This window comes from Cydia fagiglandana, chromosome 5, assembly GCF_963556715.1.
Source record: "Cydia fagiglandana chromosome 5, ilCydFagi1.1, whole genome shotgun sequence".
In the NCBI taxonomy this organism is placed as follows: Eukaryota; Metazoa; Arthropoda; class Insecta; order Lepidoptera; family Tortricidae; genus Cydia; species Cydia fagiglandana.
The window spans coordinates 21,331,976-21,346,602 of record NC_085936.1 but is presented as its reverse complement, the minus strand read 5'-3'; positions in this window follow the sequence as shown (position 1 = coordinate 21,346,602).

The window sequence follows — 14,627 nt, the reverse complement described above, 5'->3', positions numbered from 1 at the left end:
TTTCCTTCGTCCATTTATCAGTGTTTCGCTCGGCCACTGGCACCTGGTCCCTCCACACTTCAGTAAGGATAGAAATGTCAGAACTGACGTGAATAACGCCTTAGTCAACCAGGGATCTTAACAGCTGGTCAGTCACCACAAAGTTACCAACTAAGCGAGACCCTTTCCATCTTGAGATTCAAGAAAACTTTGCTTACACCCTTCCCATGACGTGGGCTCTTGGTATCTGGTGATCTATTTCAATACTGCCCCACTCATCCATCATAGGCGTCAGTTTGAATGATTCTTGCTATTGCGTAATGTGTTTGAAAACTATTAAGGATTTTTTTGTATTCCGATGCGTTTTCAAGGATAGTAAATTGATTGATGTCTGTGTAATAACGATCTATTGTTTAGTTATTTATATTATATTCCTTTTTGCTTAAGTCGAGTCATTTGTTTTACGGTTAACACAATCTTTGACGGTTGCGTGATATTTTGCTGTTACTCATACTCATGCAATAAACTACTTTTTAAATAACTTCTTATTAAGGTTATTAGTCATAATTTATGGTCCTTATTATATTAATGATGTATATAAAAAATAACTGATATTACAGTCAATGTTTAAGATATAAATACACGTTTTAATTTTACCACTTTGTAATAGAAATTAAGTAAACATATCTTTGACGTTAGTCACTGTTATCGTCTTATCAAAATTGCACACTGTTACATTTCAACTTAGTCATGACCCAGCGTCAATTTAATTTTTAAGAATAAAAGCTTTTTATTGTATACCATATTACTTACACTTTAATCTTTAAGTAGAATAGATGATGACAAAGGGGTACAAAAGAAAAAGTGACCAAGCTCTCCAGTGGCTGAGGACGGATACGAACCGGCGTCTTCAGTTCCTCTCTCCACCTCTAGACCACCCGGCCACGACCAAATTCTTAAGAATATGCAATCTTTGAAAGGCACCTTTGATTACTTATATTACTTTGATTACTGTTTACTGACACCACCAATTCACACCAAGGTGACCCCAACGTCTGAAATATGTCCACCAACAGAATAATTAATTTCATCAACAGACCTAATTCAACCGTTGTCACCGAAACCTGATAGCATTTCAACGAACCCAGCTATGATTGATGCGCGCAAAGTAATATCCCTAGCCATTTGTATTCCTGTCAAGCGAATTTCAACCTTAATTCGTTGAGAATGTGTCACGCGCTTATGTTTTGACGCCTGACAGTTTTGCGATGACATGTGGCAGACGGAGCTTGGAGAATATTTTTTCTGTTATGCTTTTTATCATGAACAGGTGTCTGAAGGATAGATCTGAGGGTAAAACTGAGTAGTTAGATAAAAATAAAAGGTTTAGTGTGAAAATTGGACATGTCATAGGATGGCAAGTTGTGACACTGAAAATAAAGAACAATATGAAGAAAGTTTGAAACTGAAGTGTTGTTTTTCAGCTGTAATAAAACAAAGCATTTACAACACTTAGGTGCATACCACAAACTTCGAAAACGGGGTTGGGCGGTCGATGTAAGTATTTCGCAGCCCCCTGCATTTTACCTGTCAATCCTACGGAGATTAGTACTTTAAGCGAAATCTCTTTGAACAAAAGCAGAGACAGGTAAAAGCTATGCCGGGATTATCTACATATAAAAACCTTTGACAAATTGCCAACCCCATTCAAATTCGTGTATTAATGAGATTCAATTACTATGTAAGCATAGGACAGGAGGAAAATTAATTAAAGTAATTCAAAGTATGAAACCGTTTATTGTATAACGACTCTTATCCATTTGATCATTTTAATATTGACATTGTAAAATATCTAATTGTATATAGTATGTATGTTATACCATTTCATGTTCTTTTTGTTCTAAATTGTTATTTTATATAATTTTTTTGTGTTATTTTGCATGCCAGTTGCTGGTAAAATGTGTGATTCCTGTATTTCATGTATATAACCAACTTATGCACTACATTTTAGTCTGAATAAATGATTTACTTATTTTATTAGAAAATTTGTGTTTGCTATTTATGTGTGCTAAAAATGTCGACCATCCAAAATACTAAACTACTCTATGTATGCTCGCTTCATCAACTTCCCTGTTATAACATGACGTTTTCTCCCTTTTCTTCTCACAAATCTTCTGTATGCCTTCATGGCCATATCGCATAATGTCTGCACGATGATCCGCAGAGCGTAGCAGCAGTGGAACAGACAAATCATTAATCCGCAGAGCCATAAGAATTTCTGCACAGATGGGTTTACTTTCGCGTTGCTGTTTGTATCCGCAGCGTGTGTCTGTGAGTACATTTTAATCAATTTTAGTAACTATGGTCCAACTTCTTACGAGTATTTAGTAAAATTTAATCAGAAAAAATCATTTCTAGAATATACCTTCGAGTGGTTTAAATAATTAAAAAAATCAGCATGATTATTTCACTTTTAAATTGAATACGTTGATACGAGTAACACTGCACGCTAATAAGAGCTCATTTCGATATTAATAAGCTGTTCTGATATTATTTGATTAGGCTAAAAAAGGGTAATTTTTGCATTAATCATAGAAGTTTGTCAAATTATAAAAAATAGTTTATATCACTTATCAACCTTAGACAGAGTCCAAATCTTCATCCTTCTCTGTAACTTTGAATATGAGTTAAATAGTTTCTTTATGAATAAAGAATCTACTGTTATGATTAACCTAAGTTTTAAAGAGAAGCCTCAAGGAGATGTTAAATCAAGTCTAACCAATAACAAAACCAATGTATAATAATCTGAATTATGAACGTCACAAACTGCCCAACAACTGAAATTGAATGAAGTATCAATAGTAATCCGATCAGGCCCTTCCCCTAAGTACGTTCGAGCCAAGTAATTACTCACCGATGGCGATTGACTTTGATAAAACGGCCCAACCTACTTGTTTAACACGATTTATTACCTGCGGAGTGGGGAAGAATGGAGGTGACAAATCGTTATCACAAGGAAACAAAGAAGATACATGTCTTTTAACCAACTAAGGAGTTACAGATGGTTCAGCAGGAAGATATCAATTTTACCAAAGTCAAAATGAAAGTCCACTTGCAAATGCCTCTGAAATTGTTTATTACTGTCAACCACATTCTTGAAGAATCTTGGTTTCTACAGCAACCTGTATGTAATAAATACTCATTTCATATTGCAGAAAACAATCAGAAATGTTGCTTTATCGTCTAAAACTTGTTTGATATCAACAGTACTGAAAACAAATTTCTATTAAATAGCTCTCATTCTCAATATCTGTTTTTTTTTCTCGTCTGCTTCTCTTGTAGGGAGGTATTAGCACCTTCAGAGCATTTGTTACCTTTAATGTATGTTGTTTTTTCAATAGAAATTGAGAACTAACTCTCTACGTATTACAATTAAAACAACCGGTCACAAACATATCTTTAGTCGATTGTTAGATATGTTTTGCTCCGTATTTCTCTACATTCTGTTCTGGAAGTATCTTCAATTGATTTTCAATGCCACAGCAACATTATGATTAAACCAAAGTATTCATTGTAGGTACCTTTACAAAAGATCCACAGGCGACAGTTCAAAATGGCCGCTCCACCGCTTCTCGCTCCCGGGCCCCACGCGATGATCTATCAAGTTGTCTACACAAGATTAATGCGTACAGATGATTGACGATTCGCGCTGCGTCGGCGTCTCTCTAATGTTCCGTGTGGCCCAACGTTGGGGCCAACGATTGGTGCCACTAGAAAAATGATGTGGTTTATTTTTTTGGCTTCTTTTGGTAATTGTAATTGTTGAAGTATTACTTGAAGTTTCTAATTTTTACTAAAAATTTATTCAATAATGCTTCCACCAAAACTAACAGTGCAAGTCACTGATGATCGGTACGGAACATACTTGTTTTATTTTGAATAGTATTTTTATCTTTGCTTTTCATAAAACTATTGGTCCAATATTTGTCTCGAAGCAAATACTTGTAACAAGACATTTATTATATTGTTTTCCTTTGTATCATCAGTCAAAAATTTGTAATGATAATAGTAGCTTCGACATAATTTATGCTACAATAACTTGGTTTAATATTAATGTTATCTTTATAGTAAACAATAAAAACAATCACAATATATATATTTTTTATTTCTTACTAATATTTCTCATAAACTATGTATGCATGTACTTTGTTTTCTTTACTTGACTCATTTTATGTACCCAGAACAAACGTTGCCAATGTTATATTCAAAAACAAATTGTTTGTATTCAAACGTTGTTTTCCCTATTCTTCACAAATAAATGAATAATTGTGTAAATACAACGACCAAAACCCTAAACCAAACGTTGGCAACGAATGTTTGCATATCTAATGGATGCTGTGTGTAAATAATTGCAACAGATGGCCAGACGTTTGCTTACACATCGCGTCGCAAAAGTGCTTCCCGCCTTCAATTGACAGGGTTTTAGATAACTCGATGGAACTACGAATTTAGTTTCAGATGCGATTTTAAAATGGGGTAATACAGTCGCCATCAGATGTATCGGAGCAGCCAAGGTGTTCAAAATATCTGAACAAGCACTCTAACGCCCTGACAATAGAGGCGTGCTCAGATATTTGTGAGCACCTTGGCCGCTCATATATATATGATGGCGACTGTACATACAAGTTTTCCTGTTTTCATAAAGATTTTTGCTAAAGCTATATATATAAATGTAAAAAAGGAGAGCCAAGTTCAATACAAAAATTATGCTTGGCTGTGGGGTTCGCCGCAAAAAGAATGGAGATTTAAATGAGTGCCAAGTTCTATGCAAAATCCAAATATGTATTTATAGGAACAAAATAACATTATAAACAAGTATTAAACTCTATTTCTTTGCTTTATTGGATACCTATAACAACTGCTGTTATTTAAAAAAAATGCGAGATCTTAAAGCAGGTTAGATTTGACTTGGCCAGTTTTCATTACATCAGTCATTTTATAAAGTTATTCAACATATATATTTTGTAATTCTGATAAAAACTGGCCAAGCCAAATCTAACCTACTTTAAGATCTCACATTTTTTTTAAATAACAGCAATTGTTATAGGTATCCAATAAAGCAAAGAAATAGAGTTTAATACTTGTTTATAATGTTATTTTGTTCCTATAAATACATATTTGGATTTTGCATAGAACTTGGCACTCATTTAAATCTCCATTCTTTTTGCGGCGAACCCCACAGCCAAGCATAATTTTTGTATTGAACTTGGCTCTCCTTTTTTACATTTATGTTTTTGATGGGATATCAATACTTTTTGTAAAGAAAACTAGGCAGGTATTGAGATTTAATGTTTTTTCTTGTGTTTCCGCTGCATGTTTTTTACTTCTGTTCTTTGTATTAATTATGTGGTGCCGCGCGCCGCCAACGACACACCGTTGGCCGGTTGTTTAGCGCGTATTACAGGTTTTTTGTATGGGGACCCCCCCTATTTTTTAACTTTTTTTATTTTTAGATTTTTTCCTACGCTTACACACAATTACCGAGCTGGATTCCAAATTTCATCCTTCTAGGTCATCTGGAAGTAGGTTAGGTTTAGGTACTATATGTCAGTCACAATAAAAAAGAAATTTGTATGGGAACCCCCCCTATTTATTAACTTTTTTTTGTTTTTAGATTTTTTCCTACGCTTACACACAATAACCGAGCTGGATTCCAAATTTCATCCTTCTAGGTCATCTGGAAGTAGGTTAGGTTTAACACATATCTCGATGTACCACCTGTCAGGTTATATGGGGCGCCGTTAAAACAAGTACAACAATTTAAATATTTAGGCCACTGGGTCACCGATGACTTAAGCGACAATCTTGATATAGAGAGGGAACGTAGGGCGCTGGCTGTGCGTTGTAATATGCTGGCCCGGCGGTTTGCACGTTGTACTGATAAAGTCAAAGTAACCCTTTTTAGGGCGTACTGCCAATCTTTTTACACGTGCAGCCTTTGGGTCAGACATACGCAGCGTGCATACGGCGCCCTGCGTGTCCAGTATAATGATGCGTGTAGGGTGCTGTTCGGGCTGCCACGACACTGCAGCGCCTCCACGATGTTTGCGGAGCGGCAAATTGATGGCTTTCACGCCGTAATCAGGAAACGGGCCGCCTCGATGATGAGGCGTGTGCGTGGCTCCACGAACACCATCCTGCAAACACTGGCTGAGAGGTGGGACTCCCCGATACTGCGGCGATGGATTCAGCTCCATACCGCAGTGGGGAAATAAATTTAAATAAGTGTAGGTACCTTTACTAACATAGTTTTAAGGATTACCTAATGTTACTAACATATTTAATTATACTTTACTTAATTTTAATTTTATTGTAATTATCTTATTGTAAATGGAATGTACATATATGGAATTTTATTCTGAAATAAATTATTTGAATTTTTTTTTTTGAATTTTTTTTTAGGTACTTATATGTCAGTCACAATAAAAAATGGTTTTTTTGTATGGGGACCCCCCCTATTTTATAACTTTTTTTAATTTTTAGATTTTTTCCTACGCTTTCACACAATAACTGAGCTGGATTCCAAATTTCATCCTTCTAGGTCATCTGGAAGTAGGTTAGGTTTAGGTACTTATATGTCAGTCACAATAAAAAATGGTTTTTTTGTATGGGGACCCCCCCTATTTTATAACTTTTTTTAATTTTTAGATTTTTTCCTACGCTTTCACACAATAACTGAGCTGGATTCCAAATTTCATCCTTCTAGGTCATCTGGAAGTAGGTTAGGTTTAGGTACTATAGGTATGTCAGTCAGTCTTAAAATTTACGACTTTTTGACCTTCATATCTTTATAACCGTTTGAGCTAGCTTCATGAAATTTGGGCTTCTAGATGTCCTTATGGATATAATTAAACACACGTAGTTTTATGTTTTTACGTTAAAGATGTTTTGAGTTATAGAAGGGTCAAAAGTGGCACCAAGTGGTTCGTGTAATATTACACTTGGCGCTGGCTAGCCAGTTCCTTTGCTTGAACTTGGCTTGACACGCTGCCGCGTGTCTAGATTATATTAACCTCACAAAATTGACGACAAAGTGAGAGAGAAAGAGGAAATAACAGGCATATGAAAGTTTTGTCCAGGCTGGAACGGAGACGCCTCACGCTCGATCGGTCAACTAAAATTAAAAAGTAATTCCAAGTGAAAGCCAAAAGAATCCATAGTAAAGAATAAACCTCTCTTTTAGCACTTGAAAGTTACTTATTAATTAACTTGATATATTTTTACCACCGCGTTGGATTTATGAGCAAAAAATATAACTCTTTCTTTTAATTAACTGTATAAGAAATCCGACGTATGTTACTCGGCAGTTAAGTAGACGTAAGTAGGATTTATTATAGTTAGAATTCGCGTGACGAATAACGAATGAAACTAGGCGAGGCGTCCATCATCAGACTGTGACGAAGAATAAAATCTGCAGATACGACTATTTATAGTTATTAAGTTTAAATATGAACTTGCTTTTTAGAAAAAAGTTAAAACAAAAGAATACTCTTAAGGTACCCCTTGGATTCAGACTATACCAGCGCTATATTGCTGCGTGACATTACTTCCTGATTACATTACTGTCGCAAAATGTCAAAATCGATGCTGCTGTCCAGATTTTCTGCTGTCTGCTGGCGTAGTCTCAAATGTCTCAATCCAGACGGTATCTTTATTTTGATCATAATTTGTTAACGTAAGACTGAATAGATTACCTACCCAAAATGTTAGTTCTTCAATATTATATTGTTATATTAGCGGTTTACTCCACTTTTTTCAAGTCCTATGCAGTTGTGGTACCATTCAGTTATGTCTCAGGATTCATAAAATTCTATTCGTATTTGCTGCTAGTTATGCATTTGGTTCCCAATGAAGAACAAGTCCTTAATATTTTGTCATTTGCTGTTTAGTTATGCTAGCACATCAGATGACGCTATTCTAAAGCAAAATATTTTCTAAAAAGAAAGAATATAAAACAGAAAATAACACTAATATTAGTACTTACGTATTGTTTGAACCTACCTAGTTTTATTAAGTATTGGATAGTTGGGTAGTTTTATGGCAATTATAGATATTTCACATTTTTTACTATCTTTTTAGCAATCCTCACAGAGGAAACAGCATTCTAAACTTCAGTCTCGTTGACACTCTGTACACGCTTAGTCTTTGCCACCACCTGCTTGTTTTGACGTCCGTTGATAGAGCAATTGCATTAATCACAGTAATGGCCGCGGTAATTGCTGCTCCCGTCGTGATTTACGCACAAAAAACGGTTCCAAAGCTAATAGAGAAATGTAGCGTTTTACAAAACGCTATCTAAACCGACGGTTTTTAGCGCGGATAGATTGACAGCGCTGTTTGTGAGTTGATGTTTTGTGCGCATTTTTACGCGTGATTTGTTATCGAAAGAAAGGAAAAAGAGAGAAAAAGGTAACTTTGTTACTGATAAATACTTAACTAATTAGTTTGAGTTCTATTCGAGAAACAAAAAATAGTAATTATAGCTCATAATGTTAGGTACCATAAAAAACCCGCTTTTAGTGAAAGCGCGTTTTCCCTAGTTAAAATTAGTTTTCCGTAAGACGGTGATAAGCAGTTTTAACTGAATTTCTTTGGGTAAAACTAGTTTTCGCAAAGTGCCTAGTTGTTAACTAGTTTTCAGATATGTCAAAGTCTAATGTCAAAGTCGATGTCGCTGCCCGGAAATTTGACATTTGCGGCAGCAATGCAGCCGGCAGTAATGTCATCTGTGACCGTCTAATGTCAAATGCAGCTGCATTGGGTACTATTGCGGCATCGTTCTTGCCGCCGCTGTATCTGTCAATTTCATTGATAAAATGAGTAACGTTCGGCGTCGCATTATGGTATGTTTTTCGGTACCTAAGCGTATACATATGTAATTCATCTTATGGCTCCTCTACACGATGGGCCAGCGCCGGCCACTCCAAGGGACGCATTTATGCGTTAGAGGGAGCAAGTGATATTGCTATCTCATTCTACCGCATGGCTGCGTCCCTTGGAGTGGCCGGCGCTGGCCCATCGTGTAGAGGAGCCCTTACCTGTCTGACGTATCGTGTCGTGTGTTTGTCGCGCGCGCACCAAATGAGCCATCATTTGTTCCCGGCACTATTCGCTGCAACTATGTGAGATGGGTGTGTTGAAAGACGAAGTGCAGGAGGTGATGTGATAAAAATTATGGTAGTTTTTTTGACCCACATTGTATTCAAACACATGTAAAATATTTTTCTGGCAACGGGGCGTGTTTGTGGACGTAAACTAGTGTCTCTGCAGTGAGCTATAGACCTAGCGATAAAATTCATAAGCTTAAAAAATGTGTATCATAGCGAACTGACAATGGTCTTAAGTGCCATACTCTTAAATCTTTTATGCCAATTTCTACCATAGTGAACATAATATTTAATCCAAAAAACGAAACGACAGAAAAATCCTATACTTCAAAACTTCAATAAAAACCGGGCAAGTGCGAGTCGGACTCGCGCACGAAGGGTTCCGTACAATAATGCAAAAAAAGGCAAAAAAAAACGGTTACTCATCCATGTACTGACCCCGCCCGACGTTGCTTAACTACGGTCTAAAATCACGTTTGTTGTATGGAAGCCCCACTTCAATCTTTATTTTATTCTGTTTTTAGTATTTGTTGTTATAGCGGCAACAGAAATACGTCATCTGTGAAAATGTCAACTGTTCGTTCAACGGTTCGTGAGTAAAAGCCTGGTGACAGACGGACGGACGGACTGACGGACAGCAGAGTCTTAGTAATAGGGTCCCGTTTTACCCTTTGGGTACGGAACCCTAAAAATTGTATAAGTATGCATTTTTTCCGTCCAACTCCCGTGCTAACCCTTCACATCCCACCGCCGTAAATAAACGCGCGCAAGTTGCCAACCACGTCGCGATTAATCTCTGCGATTTCGCGTCGCACGTCGCTGCGACTTTACCCCGCGAGTTGCGTTTAATCAAACATGTCACAAGTCTTTAACTCCGAGTCTTTAGTTATGAGATCAGAGACTGTACTGAGACATTTGTAGAGGTGTCGTATTAGTGTCATGTTCTGACGTTTTGACGAAGCATGACTAATTTCAGCTTTTGAGTCGCCCGTCCACGTAAAATGTATAAAACAGTATTATTTTTATCCAAGTTCAGAGAAATTAATCGCGTCGTTTTTAATTTGTTTCAATTTAGGATTGTTTTACAAATTAATCTATTTTTGTTTGTTTCTAAAACGTTTCTGTCTAATTTCGGCGATTTACATCATTTAAGGAACTGAGACTAATTGTGCTTAGTTTCATTTTATTAATTGTGAATTTCTTTTTTCTTTACTTTAATTAATACAACGAGTACAATTCCGAAAAGGAAACCATCAAAAACATAAATGTAAAAAAGGAGAGCCAAGTTCAATACAAAAATTATGCTTGGCTGTGGGGTTCGCCGCAAAAAGAATGGAGATTTAAATGAGTGCCAAGTTCTATGCAAAATCCAAATATGTATTTATAGGAACAAAATAACATTATAAACAAGTATTAAACTCTATTTCTTTGCTTTATTGGATACCTATAACAATTGCTGTTATTTTAAAAAAATGCGAGATCTTAAAGCAGGTTAGATTTGACTTGGCCAGTTTTCATTACATCAGTCATTTTATAAAGTTATTCAACATATATATTTTGTAATTCTGATAAAAACTGGCCAAGCCAAATCTAACCTACTTTAAGATCTCACATTTTTTTTAAATAACAGCAATTGTTATAGGTATCCAATAAAGCAAAGAAATAGAGTTTAATACTTGTTTATAATGTTATTTTGTTCCTATAAATACATATTTGGATTTTGCATAGAACTTGGCACTCATTTAAATCTCCATTCTTTTTGCGGCGAACCCCACAGCCAAGCATAATTTTTGTATTGAACTTGGCTCTCCTTTTTTACATTTATGTTTTTGATGGGATATCAATACTTTTTGTAAAGAAAACTAGGCAGGTATTGAGATTTAATGTTTTTTCTTGTGTTTCCGCTGCATGTTTTTTACTTCTGTTCTTTGTATTAATTATGTGGTGCCGCGCGCCGCCAACGATACACCGTTGGCCGGTTGTTTAGCGCGTATTACAGGTTTTTTGTATGGGGACCCCCCCTATTTTTTAACTTTTTTATTTTTAGATTTTTTCCTACGCTTACACACAATTACCGAGCTGGATACCAAATTTCATCCTTCTAGGTCATCTGGAAGTAGGTTAGGTTTAGGTACTATATGCCAGTCACAATAAAAAAGAAATTTGTATGGGAACCCCCCCTATTTATTTATTTTTTTTTGTTTTTAGATTTTTTCCTACGCTTACACACAATAACCGAGCTGGATTCCAAATTTCATCCTTCTAGGTCATCTGGAAGTAGGTTAGGTTTAGGTACTTATATGTCAGTCACAATAAAAAATGGTTTTTTTTGTATGGGGACCCCCCTATTTTATAACTTTTTTTAATTTTTAGATTTTTTCCTACGCTTTCACACCATAACTGAGCTGGATTCCAAATTTCATCCTTCTAGGTCATCTGGAAGTAGGTTAGGTTTAGGTACTTATATGTCAGTCACAATAAAAAATGGTTTTTTTTGTATGGGGACCCCCCCTATTTTATAACTTTTTTTAATTTTTAGATTTTTTCCTGCGCTTTCACACAATAACTGAGCTGGATTCCAAATTTCATCCTTCTAGGTCATCTGGAAGTAGGTTAGGTTTAGGTACTATAGGTATGTCAGTCAGTCTTAAAATTTACGACATTTTGACCTTCATATCTTTATAACCGTTTGAGCTAGCTTCATGAAATTTGGGCTTCTAGATGTCCTTATGGATATAATTAAACACACGTAGTTTTATGTGTTTACGTTAAAGATGTTTTGAGTTATAGAAGGGTCAAAAGTGGCACCAAGTGGTTCGTGTAATATTACACTTGGCGCTGGCTAGCCAGTTCCTTTGCTTGAACTTGGCTTGACACGCTGCCGCGTGTCTAGATTAAGAACAGCATTGATTTCTCAATGGGTTTTGTGTGTATACCTCTACTAACATCAGTTGTAAGATTAAAATGAGTCACTAACGAAATTGATCCTTTGTTGATCTTAAATACATTTAATTTAATTTTAATTGAAACAAATTAATGTTTTATTAATTTTACCTGTTATCTAAATAAAAAAATGTTGGTGAAACACGTGACGTTTTAGGCAATTTAGGTGCCTACCTAGTCATACTAGAAATTAGATTTCAGTATTCACACTCGTAATCATAACTTTTAGAAGTAAGTAATGAAGCTTCTGTTTTGGACCCAAAAATTACCTAAATGTCAGAACTCGTTCAAAACGTCATATTAATAAACCTTAACAGTACAGGCATGTCAAACCAACATACCCTTATAATCCACGTAACATTTGCCGTGACCCATCAAAACCGCTTTGCAAAATCCGCTCCGGCAGCCCTGTCACGATCCCATAATAGACGGCGTCGAAAAGTTATGTCACTCCCGTGTCCGCCTGTCACTCCTGACGTATTGTCACCCGGCCGGCGTGTCACGAACTAATTGTAAACATTTCATGACACCCACAACCAAATCTATATCCTAGGGTTAAAATAATAGGGTTGGGTTTAGGTTGGGTGTGGGTATTGGAATAATTATCAACTAATCACGTCAATTTGAGACGTGTAATAAAAATGTCAGATTGTTTGCATGCGTGATGTTATCAGACACGTTCCGGTCGGCGTTGATGGAATGATCAATCGATATTGGCTGAATTATGTGGATGAGGAATGTCACCTGGCGTCGTTTGAATTGTTCTTATGGTTGTGTGTTATTGCTTTCGGAAATGTCGTTTATTAAGTATAATTAATGGACTTCCTACTTCGCTTCTATAATCTCTACCAATATTATGAATGCGAAAGTAACTTTGTCTGCCTTTCTGTTATCTCTTCAAGCTTACCGCTGAACCGGTTCATATGAAACTTGGTATGAATATAGTTTGAGTCCTGGGAAAAACATAGAATAGTTAGTAGCCTGCGGATCATCCCTAAAGGGGGCTATTTCATTACGTTATTTAATTTTCGATTGCTGTTTTATCAACAAGTGTAATCTCGGCCAGTACGAATATGATGGTCGTATTTGTCTACGTGACAGCGTGATAAAACGGTGTCCGTCTTTTTCTATCTCGTAGAGTTAAAAAGTGACAGTTGTTTTATCACGTGGATAAATGAGAATAAAGCGATCCATAATAGACTTGCTGGCCACATGATTGGCGCTCACGATCAATGGTATATTATATCAACATAAGATAAAAATCATACAGAATCGGCCGCTGGAAATATTTTGGACAAATTTAATGAATATTTAGCAGAAAAATCAAGTCCAGTGAGTCCTTAAATTGTATAATTGTTTAAAAAATGCTTAATATTGTAGCCTTATCACATTTACTAACATTAATATTTCAAAGTGTTTCAAACCACTCAAGGGGCCCATTCACCGCAACGGTAAAGTTTAATACATATTATTAGTGTGTTACTATGGTAATCCATAATACTTGACTGTTTGTGGACTAATGACTAATGAGTATTGGGCTGATTTAGACGGCATGCAAACTCGCATGCGAGTTTCATTACATTGCAGGTTTTGATCGATCGGTTGAATTGGACGTAACCCATTGTCCGCAATCTAACTAAAATCGCATGCGAGTTCGCGCGCCGTCTAAATCAGCCCTAGTCTAATACCGTTCGAGGAATGGGCCCCAGATAGCATAACATAGAGTTCGTGATATTTTTATTTTCTTGCGACGCAAATACAATCATTATTTGATTTAGAACTGTTGATAGCAAAAATAGTTAGTAAATCACTCATATATTCTTATAGTTACATTATTAGATCGAACAATAAAGAACATGCATTACTATCGCAACACCGCGCTTACGCATGACGCAACCCATACATTTTAATACCAAGAACATAATGCCTCACAATAGACAATCGATAACAAAAAATGACAGGCGAACAATGAGACGGATATGTCCCGTCAGGGCGACATTGTGATCTGACATTTGTATTGACATTTCGAACGTGCGGGTGGATTATCCGTAAAAACGGGGACAAAAACATGTGTTGTGCAAAAGACGCTTAGATCTGCAAGTACTTACCTAGATTTACGGCTGGTTGTTGGTGGATTTAATCAGCTTTAATTGTAAAATCTAAGTTATTTTCTTTAGTTAAAGTTCATGTTTATATACATATATGTAGATAGATATATAGAGGACTCTTAATTGGCACACTTCAGTAAAAAGAAACAAAAGAAAAGAACAATACAACAAATTAAAGGTTAACTGGAAGAGATCCCTCAAAGGGATAAGTTCGCCTTTGTACTTCTTGCTAATTGTATGTTATTTTTAATATGTCTTTTTGTACAATAAAGAGTTAACTACTATTACTACTACTACTACTACAATACTACTTATGTACTTATTCAAAAGTCTTCAACGGCTTGTAGTTGATGAGCATTTATTTTATTTTTTGTCGGTATTTTTTTCGTCAGTTTTATTAAGTTTAAAGAGCTCCTCCTTTTGGACGCAA